This window comes from Alligator mississippiensis, chromosome 3 (assembly GCF_030867095.1).
Source record: "Alligator mississippiensis isolate rAllMis1 chromosome 3, rAllMis1, whole genome shotgun sequence".
NCBI classification, from domain to species: Eukaryota; Metazoa; Chordata; order Crocodylia; family Alligatoridae; genus Alligator; species Alligator mississippiensis.
In genome coordinates this window covers 292,829,237-292,851,466 of record NC_081826.1, presented here as the reverse complement: position 1 = coordinate 292,851,466, position 22,230 = coordinate 292,829,237, and positions in this window count along the sequence as shown.

The following is a 22,230-nucleotide window of genomic DNA, read 5'->3' as shown; positions in this document are numbered from 1 at the left end:
TGCGTTCACACCCCAAGTCAGATACTCGCATGTCCGCCTACTTCAGCTGCTGCCACTTATCCCCCTCACCAGGAGCAATCAGCAATGAGAGGATGTGACAACGGTGGTGGCAGAAATGGGGGGCCGAAGTATGCATAATTTGCATATGTCTCTCCAGGAAATGTTTGCATCCCCCCACCCGCCAGCAGGAGAATGCACCCCACAATTTGGGAAGAGTCACTTGGTACAAGAGTGAGGACGCAATGGAAAGAATGCTTCTCAGGGTGTTCACCTAAATGAATCTGGATTATTATTAAAGCACTGATCATTTGCCTTGCGTAACAGAGGACACAAAAATGAAGATGGTCCTGCCTTGATGCTGGTGCTCATTTCCATGAGCTTTTGTCCGGCTGAACTCCATGAACAGAAATGCTCCTAAAAAGCAAATCCGAAACACCAATGCAGAAATACTTCTTGTAGGTAATATTGGACCCGTGTATAAGAGCCCACTGGTGGCCAGTGGCTTCTTCTGGAATCAAGATGTTTCTTTAGGCCTAAAATCAAGCCAGAGAATATCACCCCGAGACCAATTTTCAAGCTGTATAAGCAGTTGCAATATTCAAAATTCACACGCTGTTGGTTAATTAACCAAGTGATCCAACTAGGAAACACAGAGCCTACCAGGTGACTTGTATAAATACCAGCTGCAGCGTTTACTTTGAAGGCTGAGCAGTGATTATTCTCCCTGAACTCTATGTGAGCTATTCATTAGTTCGCAGGTTATTTCCAATCATGAATGCAATTGAGAATGTTGTGTTTGGCTCATTTGCACAAGTAGAAAAAAACCCCAAAAACTGAAAATCAACTGTCCAGTCCAAATGAACTCAGCACTATCAAGTTCTTGCAATGCTTGGGGCTACTGTCCCTTTCCATGCAACGCTTTTGGCTCATGGCTTCTTCTTTAACTGGTTTATTTAATTTGTTGCAAACTATAAGAACTTGGAAGAACATTTTTGAAAATAGGCTGACAAAGGAATTCAAGTTGCTCCATTTCTGGCAACTAGTTATGCAGCAACATTTAGTAAATGTATGTGCACCAGCTGCAGCACTCCAGTGTATTTCTTGAGACTCATGCTCTTTACATCCTGCTGAAGTGTCTCTGGCAAGCAGTGCCGCTCAGGCAGGAGGCTGCCATAATGCACTTAAGCCAGGGCTAATAAATGGTGACTGACATTTACATACCACCTTTCACCCTCCAAATCCCACCGCACCTGACAAATTGTACAAACTGATTACAAGCAGTGGGCTAGGTTCTGCTCCCTGGCACATCAAGGTATATCTTGAGGGCAGGATTTACACATGTGCAACAGAGAGCAGGATATGGCCTTATTAACCTGGCCATATCTTCAGTTGCGCTAGCACAGCTTCATTGATTCGGCCTTATTTTATCCAGGGATCATTTCATCCATCAGTGAAACAAAGCCACTCTTCCTGCATTGCACTTCCCCTGCTTTAAACGGCACAGTTACACTAATGGATAGGTCAAGACAAAAAAAAGTGACAAATAATTTATCCAACCCGGAGAATTTTGGTAGGCAGCATGTAATTGCCCAGCAGTCATTTAGCCAGGATACTGGACCTAAAAGCTATAAAAATCACCCAGGCAAATAATAGTTTGAGGCTATGAAGTTTCTTACCTTCCATTACTTGTAACGTCATCTTAAAAGACACAAGGCCCTACAAGTTGCTAAGCCTCCTGTTTCCCCCTGCAATCAGCAGATGTTGAAGGTGGTTAAGGATTTAGCCTTTTTTATTACTTGTGTTAATGTGTTAAATTATGGCACTTGCACCTGGAAGCTCCAAATATATGACAGTATGAGAGCCCCCCCCCCCCCCCCGCCCCCCGCCTTGCTAGGTAACTTTAAACACAATTTTGCTATGTGGCAAAATGCTTTCCTTCCTTATGTGCTGAGTAGAGCTGGTGTCAAGTTCGCAGAGATACCCCATAAGGTTTGTAATGCCCATTGTATCACATTGTGTCAAAACATTTTTGCATCTTCTGCAGTTATTGATAGTTTGTGCTTGATTAGCCCTGCAAATACGTCCATTGTAGCCCCGGTGCTAGAAAAAGGATCAGCGCTGGAAGGCCATGGATGGTTGTGTGAAGTGCTACATGGAAGTAGCTGCACACAACAGCGGTGCCTACAAACAAGCTGTGCAGCTCACATGGGCTAATGCTTGAATCAGAAGGGATGTAACCACATTTGTATGGCACTATGGGCAGGCTAATTATCACTGCTGCCCCTGGCAGTGCTAATTAGCCTATCTCCAATGTTGCCTGATTGCCTTCCTTCTGGCAGGGGATGCGGCCCATATGCAGTAGAGCAACACATTTGGTGTGCACTTAGTATGCCTGTCACTTTACGAGGAAAGGCTGTGGGAAGAGCAACCTGCAAGTGTGGCAGGGGCCAATTATAGAGAGTCACGTGATCAGAAGGGGGCTGGACTTGAGTTATATAAGCCCAGATCCTGAGCTGGTAGGTAGTTGAGTCCTAGGAGCCAAGGAGAGAGGAGCTCTTGGTAGTAGGGCTCCTAGCAGGACAGATGAGCTGGAGTAAGTAGCACAGAGCCTGGGAACAGGGGTGGGTGAGCAAAGTTTGGGAGCAAGGCCATAGCCCATAGAGGGGCAGACAGCCAGAGGGCCCACAGGTTGGTAGCCCAGGAGGGGTGGTTTTCAGCCAGGCCTGGGAGCCTGAAGGTCTCACTGGCCCAGGAGATGTGTAGAGGTTGAGCAGAGGGCCACAGCCAAAAACTGAAAAGGCTGGAGGAGCCCAGGAGTTTCACCTGGCAAGGGCCTAGAGAGGGGCCAAAGACCAGGGGTCACAGCCAGGGACTGCAAGGGCCAAGGAGCCCATAGCCCAAGAGGAATGAGGACTGGGGCTGGGAGCCTGTAGCCCAAGAGGGTTGAGGCCAGGAGGCCTGAGGTCAGAGCCCAGGAGGGGCAGGTGTCAGCAGGACCCAAGAGCCCAAAGGTCTCAGCTGGTGTACGAGTGGGACCAGGGTCTAGGGATCACAGCCGGAGGCTGCTGGAGCCAGGAAACCCAGAGATCTCAACTGGCCTAGGAGCAGGGTCAGGGACTACAGGTGGAGACCAAGGGGGCCAATGAGCCTGTAGCCCAAGAAAGGCAAGGACTGGGGCTGGGAGCCTGTACTCTGGGAAAAAGCATGTGTTAGCAGATCATCTGTAAGGCATGGGAATGGGTATTGAGAAGGATGGAGCCCACGCAATTGGCCCTTAAGGCAATGACCATGGGCACATTGTGGTTATTAGAGTGAGACCAGGCTTGGGAAGCCCTGGGGAAGCTTCTGTTTCTTTGAAAGTTGATAACATCAAGGCATGGTATGATTGAAGGAGAGACTGCCCAAGGAGAGTCACAAGATGGCAAGGGCTGAGTGGTATTGTGAGAGCATTGCGACCCCCACCTCTGGGACCAGCACATGTTACAGAGTGCCAATACCTATCAGTCTGTAGTGCAAACACAACTAAGGGGAAGAAGGAGGCTATAGGGGAGCCACAGACCAGTCAGCCTGACCTCTGTACCTGGAAAGATCATGGAACAGATCCTGAAGGACTCCACTGTGAAGCACTTAAAAGAAAACAATGTGATCAGGAAGAGTCAGTATGGATGTACCAAGAGCAAGTCATGTCTGACCAATCTGATTGCCTCCTATGATAAAGTGATAGGCTCTGTGGATGTGGGAGAGCAGTGGCCGTGGTATACCTTGACGTTAGTAAGGCTATGAAGAAAGGCCAAAAGAATTAGGATGATTTCGACCAGAAATAAGAAGATGGAGGGAGGGTTTGATAACTGTCTTTGCATACCTTGAAAGGTGATTACAGAGAGGATGGAGAGGGACTTTCCTTTGCAGCCATAGGGGACAGGACTAGGAGCAAAAACCTCAAACTGCAGCAGGAAAAATTAGGCTGGAGATTAGGAGGAACGTTTTGGCTATGAGAGCGGTCAGGCATTGGAACAGGCCACCTAAAGAAGTTGTGAAATCTCCATGCTTGGAGATTTTCAAGAGCAGGTTGAACAGGCCCTTGCTGGGATGGTTTAGTGGGAGATGATCCTGCTTGGAGCAGGGGAGTGGATTAGATGGCCTCATGAGGTCCCTTCTAACCGTGCATTACTACAGGTCCTATAAGTCATCTACCACATGCAAACTTAAGAAGTTTTGTTGGCCCTAAAAACCGTGAAAATGATGGTGCTCAGGACTGTGCAGCAACTGTTGGGCATGTGCTCTATGTTACACAGGCCTAGAGCCCATCTGTAACCGCTACAAGCTTTTAACTGCAGGGACTCCTGAGAAGTCTTAGTATGCGGCTTGCTTACAGTGGGATGGGGATGGCCTGATTAGCTTCACCTGCTCAGAAGGGGACGTGGTTATTCTAGTAAGAGTGCAGACAAGGGGTCAGGAGGTTGTGGGGCTTGAAGCAGGATAAAATGGGAAAAGGCAGTACAAGTCCTAAGGAAGGACAAGACCGAGACGTCCTTAATTCTCACCAAAGAGCCCCTGAATCCTCATGTGCTGCTGCAGCAGTCAGTAGAACAACAGGTGGAGCGAGGTGTTTGCCGTATCAGTCCCTGGCCTCAATTTTTATTTGTAAGTATGAATAAGCATCAAATCCACAATGAAGAGCAGAACCTGCCTCCCCTGTGCAGCTAGAGCAGCAACTCCTTCACACGCCATCCTCTTCTCTCACCTGGATCTTGATCTCCGTGAGCCGTTTTATCTGGTTTTCCTTCTATTTCCTTTCTTATTCTTTTTAGCTAAGCTAAACGTCACCTGGAGCAAATGGTTTTGTGAGCTCTTTGCACACAGGGAAAACAGAATGGAACAGGAATTGGGCGATAAACTAGTCTGTACCAGAAGCAGCAGTACTAGGTGGGAACATGCAGTTGGTTATTCCCAGGGCCTGTTTTTGGTTTTTGGAAGGATTTTTTTTTTTTTTTTTTTTTTTTTTTTTTTTTTATCATCCACTGTAATACCTACTAGTAAGGGCTTGTATGAGTAAACTATTCCCTCTAATATTCAAGCAGCCATGAACTAATTGCTCTATATATTCCACAATTTTTTCCCAGATGCTCTGAGCTGATCACCGTAAGATAAACAGGGGGACGCTTACCGTGTGCTCAGTTTGTGAGCTCCGAAAGAGCCTTTAAACATTCTCCTTTCCCAGGCAGAATTGGCCAGCTGTGTATTACAATAATATTAAATACAAATCTCTCTCTGGAAAAAAAGCAATAAGACTAAGGGATCAGCGCCAAAGGGCAAAGGAGTCGTAGCAAGGTAAGGACAGATGGCATTCTAAGCTTCTTTACACAGCACCCTATTTACCCTTGGAGGCTGTCACTTAATAACGTTGACAGAGGAATAGTTAACAGAAGCAAGTGATTAATTAGTGGGGCAAAGGCCATCTCCACTCTGCTCCCTTTATTTACCTGGGACAAGGTCAAATCAGGCCAGAGCCACTAGAAGGAGATACCAGTGGAAATTGCTAATCATGGTACAAGTGCCCAGCGCTCTCCAAAGTGCTCAGTGACACGCCACGTGTGGCCAAGTGTGCTGCTGCAAGCAAAACAGTCTGTTGCAAAAATGGGGTCATGATCTTGAATCCCTGAAAACGTCTAGTCTTTAAATTCAGGGAGGCCTTTAGGAATTTGGCTTCCATACGTGCTGCAGTTGAAAACATTGCCCAGGGTGCATTATGTGTCTCTAACAGAAACGATGGCCTCCCCTTAAGGGGTCTCCATCCAGAAAAAAATCCTTTGCTCTGTTTCCCATGAGTGGCTAAGAGCTAAATCCCCATTTCCAATATCAACTCCCCTCCTTACCTCCAGTGGTTAAAGCGTGGCACAGGGACTCGGGACGCTTTGAGTGCATCTATACTGCAGCCACATGGCTCAGTCTTGCCATAACCCCTACCCCTTGCTCTCTTTTTGTTCGTGGCGACCTCAAACTGGAGGCACTTGGGACTTCCTGGCAAAATGCTTAAGACTGAGGTTTCTGACTTTAGTTTAGGGGCATCTCCCATTGCCTCATTCTCAGGGATGAGGTGAGGGAATTAGGAATGACTGGGAACGTAATGGCTCAGTGAGGAGGCTGTGCTGTGATGTAGGCATAGCCTTGGGTTCAGTTCCCATATCTGCAATATATTGCCTGCGTGACACTAAAAGCAACTTAATCCATTGGTAAAGTAGGAAATCAGCTACTTGCATCTGGCTAATCTCTATAGGTTGTAAATGTTTAGGATCAAGGATTGTCTCTTAATGCCCAGCACTACAGGACTTTTCAGCACTACTGTAATACTAACACTGAAACCTCTGTGAGTGATGGGAATGGACAAAAACGAGAGAAATCCAATTCAAATACACTCTTGAATGATGGAAACTTTTGTCTTGAATCCAGTTCCACACTGCTTGGATAACTTTATCTCTGAAATGGGCCAAGTGGAAATCCTGGATCCATACATTGGAGGAAACTTGGATTTTGATCGAAATCCAAGCTGAGTGGTTTGGGACCACCTCTGAGGTTTGGACGCAGCAGCTACGGGAGCCAGAGTAAATATCAGAGCCATGTGAAGCTTTCAAAATGATAATAGAGGCCAGTCGAGTTTGGGGTTTTGCTGAGAATCCAGTCCCTCTGCCAGGTTCACCAACGAGCTTGCCTTGGTCTAACTCTGGACCTCCGTGCAGTCCCACATGGATTTTGCTGTGAAGGCAGCCAGATTTGCACAGTTATGGCTGAGTTTTTTCTTTTGAAACTTGATGTTTGTTCAAGCTGAAACCAAAACACAAAAGAAAAATCAAAGCTTAGAAAAGCCCATGAATCGTTCTCTAGAGTTTTAGACTGGTAAAACCGTGGATTGAATACATTTCTTTTGCTGAGAAAGGGACTTGATGTGAATATTCATCAGTCTATATTTATGCTAGAGATCTCACAGAAGTTGCATGTAAGGAGGAGAATGGTAGAGCAGCTAGGCCTTTAGCCTGAGTCTCCAGCCCAGAGACTTGGATTTAGATCTCTGCTCTGCCATAGACTTCCTTTGTACTCTAGGCGCATCCATAACTCGTTCTGTGATCCGGTCCTCCCCGTGTAAGGAAGAGATGGTAGCACTTCCATAAGTCATAAGGTTTCAGAGGATATATGTTTTAAGGCTTGGAAGGCAATATCTGAAGCCTAATAAGCACCTGAGACAGAGGTCTGGATACAGAGCTGAATTAAAAATTTGCCATTTCCAAGGGGCTGGGGAAAGTGTCTGGAGGTTCACTCAAATATCACAGCAATCAGTGGTCTCACATCACCATTGTGCTACACCGCACACACGTGTGCTTTTCTTCTACTTTCTTTGCTGTTGGTTTGCTTCTTACAGTTCACTCAAGTAACCGAGATGCAACACTTCCAGGCGTAACCCACTTACATACTGTTGGTAGCTTGAACACACATATTTTAACAAACAACTTCCTGACAGTACCCTCGTCCCCCTGCTTTACCTGTGGTCTCAAAAAGAGCAGTTTTGATGTTTTGGGCATGATGTCTGGAAGTTGTGCAAGAGGGCGTGCAAGAGGCTGTTGTGCAAGAGAGCTGTTCACAACATTTTGAAGAATAGATTAGACAAACTTGACTGGGACCATTTAGTCAGGAACGAGCCGGGCTCGAGCAAGTAGATGGATTAGACTTCCTAAGGGCCCTTCCAGTCCATCTTTCCTAGTTTTTTATTAAATTAATGGTATTAATAATATAACAGAAGGAGGCAGAGAAAGTTTGGTTTGGCAGACATGGAAGGCAACATTTAGTCTGGAACTAGACAGTCCCATTCCACTTATTGCTATAGAGTTGCACCCACAGACACCGGTGCGGATTTTGGCTTTGGAGTCGCTGCTTGTTAGATGTTTCCATCATGAAATCAGAAAGCTAATATCTAGTGGGTCATAAGAGTCCAGCTATCTGGGAGCATGGGTGTCAAGAGAGGACAACTGGGATGAAGAAATAGATACCTGAGAGGGACCCCGGTGCTGCATTCTCATTCTCCTCCCTAGCTGGTGGCAGTCTACCTGCAGCAGTAATTGTTCAGCTATATCTCACCTCCACGGTGCCTTTCATCCATAGATTTCAAAGCACTTTTCAGGGGTTGATTAACTGAGCTTCTTAATGCCTGGTTGAGGTGGGTATAATCGCCACTTTACCATTGGGGAAATGAAGCACAGAAGGATTAAGTGACTTGCTCACAAAACAGGAAAGTATCAGAGCTGCCAATATCAACCAGGAGTTCTGACTCCTTGCTTTTTTTCCGCTGGCTTGTTACTGGATTTATTCCCAGGTCAGTGTTTAGCATAATCAGCAATGAGAAAGGAAAAGAGCCGGGCCACATAGGCAGTTGCTATTTGGACAAAGAGGAAAAGAGAAGTATGCGCGATATTGATCCATCCCTAGCAGTTGTGATGCATATCTCTGCTTTGCATATGAAAAGTAAATGAGAGCATGAGTTCCTATATTTTAGATTCTTATTTTCCCTGCAGCGCCAGTAAGAGGGTGTGGGCAGGACAGATTCAGCCTTTCCACGGCTCTCCTAGGGCTCTGAGTGTCTCTGCATTGTACATTCTGGCTGCATCTGTAGCAATGCCTTGAAACGCTGTCGCTCCGACTCCAAGTGATCACAGCTGGTGCATCTCTTTGAGATGAATTGGTGAAAGACAGAGTAAATGACAGGTTACTTCAATGCAGCCCTTAGCAAGAACTTATGGAGATTATTATGAAGTAGCTGGAAAGACATCACTGGAATCTGCTTGTGGAGCTGACAACTGAGCGATAGCTTTCTTTGATAACTTTTAATCGCTGTATTTTCTACTTATGCAAATTGCAATAATACCCTTGATGTGCTGGATTTCTATAGCATTCAGGCTCATGGCAGTTACATGAAGATTCAGAGTAGGATGCTTGCTTGCCTGTAAGATTTTTACATTTGGTGGTGACATAAGTTAACTCATCTTCTGTATATGTTGTCAGGATTGTCTTTTTCAGGTGTTTTTTATTTTTTTTTCAAACAGTGAAGTAACTTACAGATTTTTGGTTTTGAAAAGCATCTTGGGCCCATATCAATGGCAAAAAATGCTCAAAAGATCTTGGCCTTAGGGGCACAGTTCTCCTATGAAAACCTTTCAGGGCCCCAGACATCCAAGTTACTTCTGTAAATAGGGCTTGCACTTCTAAATCACTTGGATATGTCAGCAGATTTGGCCCAGGCCCCTGGCAAAATGTAGTTCTTATTGGATATAATGGTCCAGTGAAAAATAGCTTATGAATTATATGTAAGCTGCCCATCTCATCTGTTTCCCCTCCTCCCTCCCACCAACATGTGATTAGCCCCTGTACTATGCTTCCTAGTAGTTAGTCCAATTCAGTTTTAAATGTCCCTTGGGATCAGGATTTCACCAGTTTCTTTGAGAGCTGATTTGGCAACCCCAAGAGATGTATTGCTGTCAGTAACTTTAGAACTAATAGATCACAATGTCAGTAATTGAGACTTAATACATCTCTCTGTCTAAAATAAAGTATTGTTAGTAATTTTATCTGAACTCTCAGTCTAAACTTTCCATCTCATTACTCTTGGTCCATCCTCAGTAATTACTCTCCCTGTTTTCAACTATGAGAAACATGTAGTGGGATATCATCTTCCCTCTTCTGTTCCTCTGCATGGCATTGGCCAAGCGGTAGAAGGAGCTGGGTCACCTGGGGTCAAGGACTTGGCCAAAAAAATAGTTCAGAGTCAAGGTGGGGGATGTACACTGAGAAGGCAGTGACGTATGTGAGCGTGAACCTGACTGAGTGTGAGTCCAGCATTGGTAACCCTCAGGGTATTGTCTTTTATTTTGGTTTATATCACCTTTTCCAGCTTCATAACACATGCATGTGGCATGCAAGACTATCTCCCTGAAATGACTTTTGCAAGCATTTGAAAATAAACCTTAAGGGTCTGTTTGGTCTTGTCTGCTCTGATTGGCAGCACTGTTATAGGCCACTGGGAGAGATTTGCAGTATATCTGGGGAAGTTAAAGGGAAGGTTTATATTTCTGCTAGTGTTTCTGGACATCCAGGTCCAGCTCCAAGCTTGGCAAAAGACTTTCTAGGAATCCTTGGGCCAGTCGATTCATCTCTTGTAGGATGTAGGTCATGATGCTCTTTTTCTCCCAATTTGATCTGACTTGTGTGCCTAGGTTGCAAACTATCCAGAGCAAGGATTGTCTCCTGTGTTTCTACATCACCCAGCACAATGGAACCGCACTGACGGTTGGCATCGTTAGGCCGGATGGTAGTGCAAATATTGATGATAAAACAGCGATGCTTAGGGCTGACTCCAGATAGCCTCTAAGGACAAACGAGTCACAGCCTAGACATTAGAGAGCTAGGGCATGTTTAGACACAATATTTTGCAAAGATTTTTGACTTCCATTAAAGTACAGCCAAAGGGGTCAGGTATCCAGGTTGTATCTATTTTGGTCTAGAGGCAAAAGGAATCAGGACTCGTGGTAGAGGTGCTATCTTTTATTAAACCAACTAGATTTTTGCAAAAAACAATTAAAAAATGGCTTTAATTGCAAGCTTTCAGGCACAAACACTCTTCTTCAGGCATAGGAGAAAAGATTATAAAAGTTTTCCTGGGTAGAAATAAACTTTTACAATAGGAGAACATTTATCATCTTTTCTTCTATGCCTGAAGAAGGGTGTTTGTGCCCAAAAGCTTGTAATTAAAGATTTTTATATTTTTTGCGCAAAAATCTAGTTGGTTGAATAAAAGATATCACCTCTTCCATGAGTCCTGACTCCAAAGGCTGTCAGATATTCCAAAGTACTTTGTGCATGGTAGCTTCCATTGGGACCCTGGTGGGCCAATTTTAAAAGGAGTATGGCATCCAACAAGCTGAGCCTTTCAGGCATAATATGCCATGTACTTTGGTAGTCAAACAGGAGCTGAGGAATGTAATAATCTGGCTTCGGACAACTGAATGAAATTGTCTGTGTCCTGAAATGGTCATCCCAGCCATTCTGTTGTGCAATGATTTATTTTTATTTGGCCAAAGAGACGCTTGGGCCCTTTGGTGCTCCGTGCTGTACAGGCACAGTGAAAGAGAGTTTCCATTTCAAAGTGTTTACAGTCTAAATAGGAGAGCAGAAAAGTTGTCAATGGAAGGTTTTTTCCCTTCGGAAAACACAGCGTCATTAAACTAAATCAATAAATAAAAATCACAGTAACATCTGTTTTGACACAATTTTCACTGGAAAAATATCAAATTATACTCATAAATTAAAACAATGTTTTACCTCATCCTTCCAACTCCTTTCACTTAGATTTTTATATTTGCAATATTAATTGTAGCATTATATAGAAATCTATGTAATAAGGATATATGTTAGACTGGATCTAATTCTTGTCAGCGCTGTCAGTGACATGATACTGGTGCAAGTATCTGTGTTAAGTGAGTAAAAAATGCTAGTGAAATGGTGCAAGACCTTGGGGTCTTGTTTGACTCCTTACCAAGTTGAGAGGATGGGGGAGAGTCGATCTCTAAATATGTCTTTCTTTTACACCCACCGAACGGTAAACTCGGCAACTTCCTCTCAAATGAGGACACAGCCATTGGGTTCCACATATTTGCTACCTCCAAGGTGGATTATAGTTGTTCACTGACTTTGAAGATGAAGATGAAGACTATGCCTGGGCTCCAGCAGGTACAAAACACTTGTGCCCACTTCCTCCCTGGTTAAAACTGCTGTCTGTGCACCAGTCTTTCCACCGGCACCCAGTAGGATTTCAAGGCTAGTTTGGTCCTAACAAGTACTGGGTGAAATGTTTTCATTCAAATATTTTACTCACTGAAAAATTAATATTCAGGTCAACTGAAGCTACTTTCAAATCTGTGACAAATTCATTCAATTGCTACGGATGGTAAAAAAAAAAAAAAACAATCCTGAAAAATATGAACATATTGTTTCAACATTCTCTGAATCAAATGTTTTGACTTCTTATTGGAGTTTTGGGCACCACACTTCAAACGAGATGTGAACAAATTAAGACGAGTACACCAGAGAGCAACAAAAATGACTAGAGGCCTGGGAAGCATGACTTATGAGGCAAGGCTGAAAGAACTAGGATGATTTAGTCTGGAAAGGAGAAGATTGAGGGGGGATATGATAACAATATTTAAAGATCAGAAGGGGGCTTATAAAAAAGCAAGTTATAGACTATTCCCTGTAGTTGCCTGGGACCGGAGAAAAACAATGGTCCTAAACTGCAACTGGAGAAATTTAGGTTAGATAGTAGGAAGAATTTTCTGAGTATCGTGATGGTTAAGCAGTGGAACAGGCTACGCATAGAGGTGGTAGGATCTTAACCTTGGAAGTTTTTAGAGACAAATACTCTCCAGGATGGTTTTGTTAGAGAGGATCCTACCTTGAGCAGGCGGTTGGACTAGGTGACCTGCTGAGATCCCTTCCAGCCCCACTCTTCTGTGAGTCTATGATTCACTTTGAAATGTATCTAAATTTAAGAAACGGTGAGAAAGTGAAGCCAAATCATTTTATTGGACTTGGAACAATTTGTTTTTAAATTCCTCATTTTGGTTGGAATACCAGACAGTTTTCATTTGCAGATCAGCCTGAAATTTTGGTTTGGTTTGGTTTGATTTTCGCCTGGAAAAACAGGTCTTTCTACAACTAACCCTGCAAGCTAGTAAGGGAACAAAAGCAAGAGTACTAAAGACCACATTTCAATCTAGAAACCACTTTGTTGTTCAGCTTTGGTAATGTTACAGATTGCAAAGATTGTGAAAAGTGGGCAGCAAGAAGGTTTGGTTTTAAGCACTGTAACACTCACAACCTTGATGCTCCCTTTGGTGCACAAACCAGATGAAACACCCAAGGACCCAAACAGAGACCTCCTGTACCCAGACTCGGAGTTTCTCCCAAAATGGAAGAAGAGATGGTGATTGCATGAAGTTTGCTAATGACTTTATTATGGATTTTAATATAGAAGGAGCCCTCCTACAGCCTTGCTGGATGACATAAGTATAAAAAAAAAAAAACTTTAGAAAAACAGATAAATATTATAAGCCCCTGTGTTTCCACCTGTCACCTTGGTGAGATTCTTCTTATAATGTATAAGGGATGTGCACATTGTGAAGCAAGCAATGTGTTTACTTGATCATGCATCCAGCCTGGGAGAGGAAAGACCCAAAACCCCATGTGAAAATCTAGAACATGGATCCACTGACTTGGATAGGGTTACTTTAGGCGTCTACTAGGTTAAATAAGAGTAGAACCCCATCTTCTGTATGCACGCTTCACCAAAAAACAAAAACCTCAAAATAACCACAAAAAAAGAAAGTTGATCTGGAATCAAGGTTATAGGAACCTTATCTAAAAGAACTCATAAGTTGTTTGGAAACATGCTCACAAAGATCCTATAGGTCTAGGAAAGTCTTCCCTGAGTTTAAACTTAAGCCTAATAGCTGAAAGGATGTTACCATAATTGCAGAGTTCAGACACTTAGGCCAGGTACTGGTATAAGTGATTGGAAACTGGTCTATACCCATAACAGAACAGAAGTTTGGCTCACACAGACTGGTTTAAAAATGGCAGAACCTGGTCTAGGATTTTGCCCCCCCCAAAGGGTGAATGTGTGTTCAGTTCACTACCGATCTAAACTACACCGCTTGCAGAAAACCACATTATTTAAATGGATTCTGCCTCAGGCTTTTTGAATGTCTATACCTAGCCCTAGGGTGTGCTATTAGATCCCCAGATGCTTTCAGGTACTCAGCACAGGATATTTCTTTTGGCAATACCTCCATTTTTTTTGGCACTGTCTCCCCAGATATTTCGGAGCTTTCTTTTCCGATCGGGCTCCAGGTCTTTGTCACGATGACTATTACAGTTTGCATTGCATGTGCCTGTTCGTGACTCACTCCCGAAACAGTCTGGGCTGAGAGTGGCTGCCCGTTTCTTGAGTGGTTGATATCAATGAGTGAGAACAACAGTAATGGTCTGCTCTGCATCAGATGCCAGTTGATTTTGGAGAGGGCTTGGGTCCAGTCTGTAAATATGTAAAAGGTTGGAAATGCACCTTGCTGAGAAACCAGCTTTCTCTCCAGGCCTGTACAACTTGATGAATATGAATTAAACGGTGCTTGTCTGTGCTCACTCTGTAGAGGCTTAATCCACAGGGGACATGAGTGTTATAGAGGCGCCAGCCTTTGTTCAAACTGCAGTAGCTCAGACTCTTAGCTATGGAGTTCCCTGAATTGGACTAGCCTGAAGGTAAAAGACATCTTCCAGGAGATGAGGAAAGTGATATACTACACATGTCACCTGACAACAAAGGCCATATGACAGGCTCTCTGCTCACATTAACACCTCCCGTTATTCTTGATAGCAATAACAATGTAAGATTAACACTTTCTTAGGAACAAGCCTTCCACCCTGGTTGACCCAGATGACAATCAAAGCTTCCTCAGAAGAAGCTCTGCCCAAACAGAGGCCAACCTGCCCTTGGAGACTGTCAGACATCAGAAATGATGGACAGATTGCAGGCCAAAGGGCTCTTTGTCCAGTAGAGCAGGGATGTAATGTATGCAAATGTCAAACACATGGACATAGGGAACATGCATGTTACATGCACAGCTTCATACACTCGGATCTAGGCATGTGCATACAGAAATATTTCTGGTACATGCATGGGCATGAAAGGTGAGGATATGAACTGCTACATTTTTTCCCAATCAATTTTGTACAATGCAAGCCACTTCTTATAGAAAATTGACTTTACACTGCCCTAGGCTCCACCCAGACTGATTACATCATCATTTCCATGGTAACTAAAGTGCTTCAAAGGGGAAATAACAGATGGAGACTGAAAAAATCTGAGGACAAAAAGTGAACATATGTAGTGCAAGAAAAAATATTAAGCTGTGGGCAGCTATAAAGCTTTATTATCACTTGTTAAAAGAGACCTTGATAACTCAGTTAGATCTTTGTCATTCAGGAGTGATGTGATCATCTCAAACTTGTGATCATACAAATTTTTGCAGCAACCCACATCACACCACACTCATCCTCCTTTTGCCTCGTACCCAAGTACCTGACATTAGTATACTTCCCATCTTACATATTTTAAGGAAAGCAACCGCCTAAAAGAGCAAAAATGATGTCTCCAGAAGAGCAGTGTGTGTAGGTCTCTCTACTACAGGCTGAGAACAAAATGGCTGGGCTCATTGTCTCCGCACTTCTCCAGAGGTCCTGGAAATGTACTGCACAGAAAATGAAGATGTCATAGCGATAGTGATATACTGCTATACGCCCTGCACATCAATGATATCAGTCTCTAATGCTGAAGAGATGCATATATGTCTATAAACGATCTCGGCTCATCAGCAAGTTGGAATGTCTTTAAAATTGCATTCATGGTTATGACATAATCTTGACTTGACTTCCTTTGGAATTAGTCCATCTTTGTGGATTGCTGCCATTCGGGAAGAAGACTTGTGATTTACATAGGATGATTTGTTCCATGTCAGCTTTCTTGGACTTCAAGCCAAGCAAGTATGCTGTAGGGATGGGGGATCTGATGGAAGTGGGGAAGCAGGCTCCTGCTCCTGTATTTTTAGCTTGCTCTCCAGTAGAAGCTTGCTGCTCCAACTCTATCATGTAATGTCTGAGATAAAGATCTTGAACCTAACAACAAAAAAGTAAAAGATATATCTTGCCCCTCCTCCTCCAGTTTACAGCTATGGCTTGGACTTCATCTGTGCTTTGTATTTCGGAGGAAAGGCTGGTCCAAGGGCCAGGAGAGACTAGGTTAAAAGATGAGAAACACAGGATGACTCCTCGCTGTACCACAGATTCACCGTGTCCCCCTGAGCAACTCATTTAATTTCTCTGTACTTCGATTTCTTGCCTGGAAAATGGGGAAACTATCACTTTCCCAGTTGCACAGGGGGTTGTGCGAATACAAGCACAAACAATTTGCCTGCTCATATATTCACATAACGGGGGTTATATCAGTAGTTCAGCTAATCAGAGTCTGCATTTTTCATTTCACTTATCAGAGAAACTAGACTGGTCTGTTTTGCTTGCTGATGTTGATGCATCAGCACAAAACTGCTTAGAAACTGTAGCAACCTTTGTCTAGAGCACATTTTTATTACTTAAAAAATCCTTATTGTTTTAATTGCATGAAAACCCCCTCGTTTCCATTAGGTTTCTTGCTTGCTTTCTTTGCTTTCCCCATAAGAGTGAATCCTATTCTTTAGCAGGATACCTGCTATAGGTTTGCAATATATACGTGTAGCCAGGTCTTCCACTGATCCAGCAGGGGGCACTGGCTCACGTACATTAAATCACACGACGTTAGAAGTGGAAAACGTGTGTGGCAGACGACAGAGGAAAGATGTGGTTAGGAAGGAGGAAAGAGGCACATCATTGTAACTCTGAGATTTCACGGCACATTCCAAAGCCGTGTCAGAGACACCAAGCTAATGTTGAATGCTGAAGATGCTTATAATACTGTTTTTTGCAAAGGTCCTGGGGAATACGCTTGGGTTTAAACAGTTTCAAGTGATGAGGGAGCCTCTTGGACCCACAGAGTAGGCTGCATTTTAAGATTTTAAACCCATCCGGCCAATTAAAGAAGCTTTGCCTACTTTGCCACAGTGCTGAAAAAGCTGCCCTCCAGAGAGACCCTCCACCTCTGAGTTTAGTGGATTAATCACCAACCAGGCTTGCAGATCAATTGATATTCACGTTCCCGTATTTGGAAGCAGGTTTAACTTTGGCTCAGGTCTGGTACAACTGAACTGGCCTTTAATAGGTGTCAGAATTAAAATTAGTGAAGCGTGCATAAGCAAACCCAAGGTTAACGAGGAGGTGATGTTATGCAGGATTTGGTATCTAATGGTTGCACTGTACTCCAAACACTGATAAATCTGGAATGTGTTAGCCTGGTATCAGGCACTCTGATACCAAAGGAAAGGCAACACTAATATCTACCCTTTTATTCTTGGCATGGGCTAGATCGTGCTTAACCTGCATTACCCTAGGAACCAACCCAAGAGACACTGTTCCTTAGAGAGACAGTTCTCTCTTTATTGCTCTGTGCTGCATTAATTTACTGACAGTCTATTCTGGCAGCAGATTAAGCTACCCCTTCCCCCGTCCCCCACCAGCTCAGCTGTGTTGCCTCATCATTGGAGATCTGTAACCAGGGTTTTCCTGGGGTTTGCACCGTGCTGTGGGGAGGGGAGAGTCAGGCGGTGCTCAAAATAGTAATGTAGTATCAGTCTACTAGCAGGTGAAGGAGGCTGGTTACTGACATCACCTATGTGTTGGGTTCATTTACACGTGCAATTAAGCCAGAGCGATAAAGTGCAGCACAGTTTCCACACCAGCGCAGTTTGCACTGGGAGAAATCTCTTCCCAGGCACAGCGTTTACACGTGTGCTGGGTACTGTCGCAATTCAAGCTGGGATGGAGCAGCTCCAGGCTATCGGGGGACCCGGGGGGGGGGGGGGGGGGGGGGAGTCAGGTCTGGATGGTGGCGTCAGGCAGTGGAGAGGCTGGGGCATGAGGGTGCTAATGTGCAGAATTAGCTGGCAGGCAGCCCCCATACTTTAATACCCTAGTGCCCCAGCCAGCCTCTGTCACAGTCTACCCATGCATTTGATCACACATAATTACTCTGCTGTAAGAATGTACTGTCCTCCACCGTACTATCTTACAGTGGAGTGAATTAATTTACTGATCCCTAATACTGGCACATGTAAAGACTGTGATGCTTTACTGCGGAGCTAATTAGTCTACTCCGCAGTCAAGTGCATGTGTAGATGCACCTGTTAAGTAGCATTGGGCCTGCCCCACTACACAATGAAAATCCCAAATGGAGCGGGATGTAATGTTGTCAGTTCAGTTGGCGGCACTCAAATCAGCCCTAATGTGACACCTTGCATGGATGCTACAGGGAGCTGTATGAGGCCACCTAATAGTTGAAACCACATCTGTAGCCATTCAAGACTTAGCACAGGTTCAGGCACAGAAAAGGATCAAAAGTTCACCAATTTTAGCACACAAAATGATTCATTTCAAAATGTATTCTGAGGTTTGCTGTTCTCTGCTTGTCATGGTCACATCTGAACAAGTTGTAGGGCCCCAAAGCCATGTCAGCAAAGCCCCTAGTGGAGTCACAGCCTATGCCAACCGAGGAGAGGTTGATTTCTGCTGATGCAGCAACACCACCTCCTTTAACAACTAAACTGAGCAAAGCCCTCTTCTTTTGGCAGAGCTGCATCCACAACAGGGGTTTTGCCGGGACAGCTAGGTCAGGTAGGGAGTACGACACACCCCATGGAGCATAGCTATGCCAGCAGAAGGTTAGGAAGACTAAGTAAGATGCAAGGATTTATTTGGGTGATATCTCTTATTGAACCAACTGCATAGTTGGGATAGAGTTAGACAAGCATTTGAATGCAAGATGTTCTTGTTTCAGGTCCTAACGATACAGGTAGATACAGGTCTTGAAGAAAACGACCTAAAGACAAATATTTTGCATTTCAAACGCTCGTCTTACTCTATCTCCACTATGCAGTTGGTCCAATAAAAAATATCACTGTAAGAAATTCTTGCTTTTTGCATAATTCCTAGACCATCATATCCACATCACTCTAACCACTGCCCTACCTCAGATCATTCACACTATGGATGAATGGTAGATGCTGTTGTTGTTAATGTATGACTGGAAGTACTGTGAGAAAATGAGTTGAGCTTAAGTTTAGGTAGAGGGATACATTATTCACTGTGAATAATAGTCAGTGCTTATTTCCAGCTTTCAGTTTTAAGATTTTTGTTCAGCTGCTCATGCTTAGTGCACTCTGTTTTCTGCACACAAATCGTTTGCAAGCCTATCTTGAGAGTGTAGTTATTGCTCCAAAATATTTACTACACAGTTTCTGTAAGTCAAATTCAGACTTTGGTTGGCTGAGAAATGTCCACTTCTTCTGTGGGCTATTTATGTCCCACTGTGGGCAATTAATTCAATGTACTTACATGTAGAGCAGGGCAGGAAATTATTTCCCCATCCTATGACATTTTTTTGTAGTTTTCCAGGGCAAAAAGTCTGTTCTATATAAGAATAAAAGCAAATCATCTGAGAGTTTTGCATGAAAACTAGGAGCCCTCACCCATCCTACAGTATTCAGGGGTCCAATGGGTAGGGCATTTTGATGTGGAAGAGCAAGAGTCCCCGCTCCAGTGGATGTTTATTTATAAAAAGTGGGATAAGTCCAAGAAAGAATGAGAAACCCATCCCAGAAGGACCAACTGCTTGGTGCTAATGGTGTGGATCATGGAGGCTGAGATAAAGGCCCCTGGCCTGACTTGGACAGAGCAGGGTCTTGTACCTGGACCTCTCCCATCTCCAGTAAGGAAGTCCTAGGTTTTGGTTATTATGGTGTGAGCGAGTTTTGATTGGACCAGAAATTTTCAAGAGCTGAGAAATCTTTCCTGTCAAAACGGTGGCATGCATTACAGTGAAAAGTCCTATGGAAAAAATTACGTTTTCCCCAGGAAAATTTGTGACCAGCTCCAGGTCCATACTCCTATAAACAGAAGAAAAATTTAAACAGGCATTTTAGACTTCAATCACAAATGCCAATCTTCATAAGAGTTAGGGCATTGATCTTCTCTGGTCTCGGATACATTTCAGCATAGTTATTTGGTCTAAATTTCATATAAAAATTCTTTTTCATAGGTTTAGGTTTTAAGGCTAGAAGGGACTTTTTCGATCCATACCTGACCTCCTATATGTCATGGTTCATTATAGTTCAGCCCATTAGCCCTGCTTTGAACCCAATAACTTGGGTTAGACTTGGGGGAGGAGAGGTTCATGCACCCCTGGGACAAGGAGATTGCCACAGCCGTGATGCTCCCACCTTGAGGGTTTGCTGGGAGGTATGTTGCAGGAATGCAGTGTTCGCAGCTGCTGAGGCTGAGAGTCCCCAACAGTTGGAGGACTTGCAGCCCTAGCTGGGTAAGATGCATCCCTGTGGCTGGGAGTCCACAGCTGATGAGGCTCCCAGCCACAGAGGGAAGACCCTACTACATTCAAGCTCATTAGCAACCAGCTATAAAGTTAGTGCACATTTTCGAGGTCTAACTTTGTAGCTGGTTGAAGCTTTTTATTGTATGATAAGTACTTTGCAGGTGTAGCTGGTCTCAAGGTAATCGTGCAATTATCCAGGAATTGTGTGTGATACCTGTAACATGTAGAGGGCCATAGGGTTGCGTAGGGATCAGTCCCAGACTCGGTCTAAGTTAAGGGCGGGCAATTATTTCGGGGGGACGGCCGCTTACTGAGTTTTGGCAAGCCATCGAGGGCTGCATGACAGGCAACCAGGGGAAGATAAATATTAATTTTCTAATTTTTTTAGGAGCCCCGTGGGCTGAATAGAATGGCCTGGTGGGCCACATCTGGCCCCTGGGCCACATTTTGCCCACCCTGGTCTAAGTCAACATTTGCATTAATGATTTTGGAAGATGAATCAGAATTCATGTTTGAGGTGATATATTTTATTAGACCAGCTAGATATTTGCAACAACAACAAAAAATATTTATTTGCAAACTTTAGGGCACAGGTACCTTCTTCAGGCATAGGAGAAAAGATTGTAAAAGTTCTCCTGGGTAGAAATGAAAGTTCATATATCATAGGAGAGTTGAAATTGTGGTAAAATCTCCTGTTTGGAACAGCTCATTTTATGCAGATTAGGCTCAGAGAAAAGTTGGAATAATCAGTTTACCTTGAAGGTGTTTGGTGGCAACCAGGATCTTCTGGCCGGGAATGTCTTATGTGGTGAGGTATCTCTGGGCTCTCTGATAATGCAAACTGAGATATTTATTACATTTTAGATGATGCCAGTCCAGGAGGGTTGCAAGCCCTTTGGGGGATAGTTACAATTCAGAGTTATCTTGACAAATATGAGCGATGTTCTTTCATGGGGATAGTCCTGCTCTGAGCAGGGGGTTGGATCTTCTGAGGTTCCTTCTGTGCCTAATTTTCTATGATTCTATGAGCTGCGATTCAGTAAGGAAAAATGCAAAGAAATACACTTAGGAAGTAATCATCTGCACAATGACAAAATTGGGAATAACTGGTTAGGTAGCTGTTCTCCAAAAAAAAAAAATTAAAAAAAGGATTTGGAGATTATTAAGGGATCATAAACTGAATATAAGTCAACAGTGTCATACAGCTGCAAGAAAAACAAACATCACTTTGGGATGCATGAATAGGATTGTCAACAGGCAACATAATTCTTCCATTCTGCTCAGTATAGGTAAGGTTTCAACAGGATTAGTACATTCAGTTTGGAGCACTACACTTCAAAAGGGATCTCAGTTAATTGGAGAGAGTCCAGAAGAGAGTGACAAAAATGATCAGTGGTCTAAAACAAGTGACCTGAAGGAAGATTAGAAGAATTGGGTTTCTTTACTCTACAGAAGAGAAAACAGAGGAGACATGTAAGTCTATAAAAAGTTACTATAGAGAAGTTATAAACTGTATCCCATGTCCACTGCGGAAAGAGCAAGGGTACAAGGCCCACATTTCATCAAGGGAGATTTAGGCTGCACATCAACGGGGAGATGCATTTTCTAACCCTGAGGATAGTTAAGAATTGGAAAGGAGGACCTAAGAAGACGGTGGAGTCTCCAGCATGGGAGGCTTTTAAGAACGGGTTAGACAAACATCTGTTAGGTATGGGTAGATCAGTTGTTCCGAGCCTTTTTAGACTCAAGGCACCCCTCCTTATCTTTTTTTAATTGGATGGCATATCAAAAAGTAGTTTATTTATTACAGTGCTTGCCTCCTTATACAGCAGCCAGGTAATGTGTTTGGGTGCGGGGAGGGGTAAAGGAGAAGAGCTACACTGGGATGAGCGTGTGTTTACCTCCTTGTAAAAGGGCTAGACCGTGGGGGCAGGGAGCGGCCAGGCAAAGAAAAGGCCGAGCCTATGCTTGTCCTCTCGCACCACTCCTCACTCTTCAGAAGAACTTGTAGGGTGCCATAGCGCTTGGCTGAGGAGCAGTGGGGTAGATAGAGTTGATTTTGTCATGGGGCAGAGGGATAGACTAGACGACCCCTTCCAAACTTT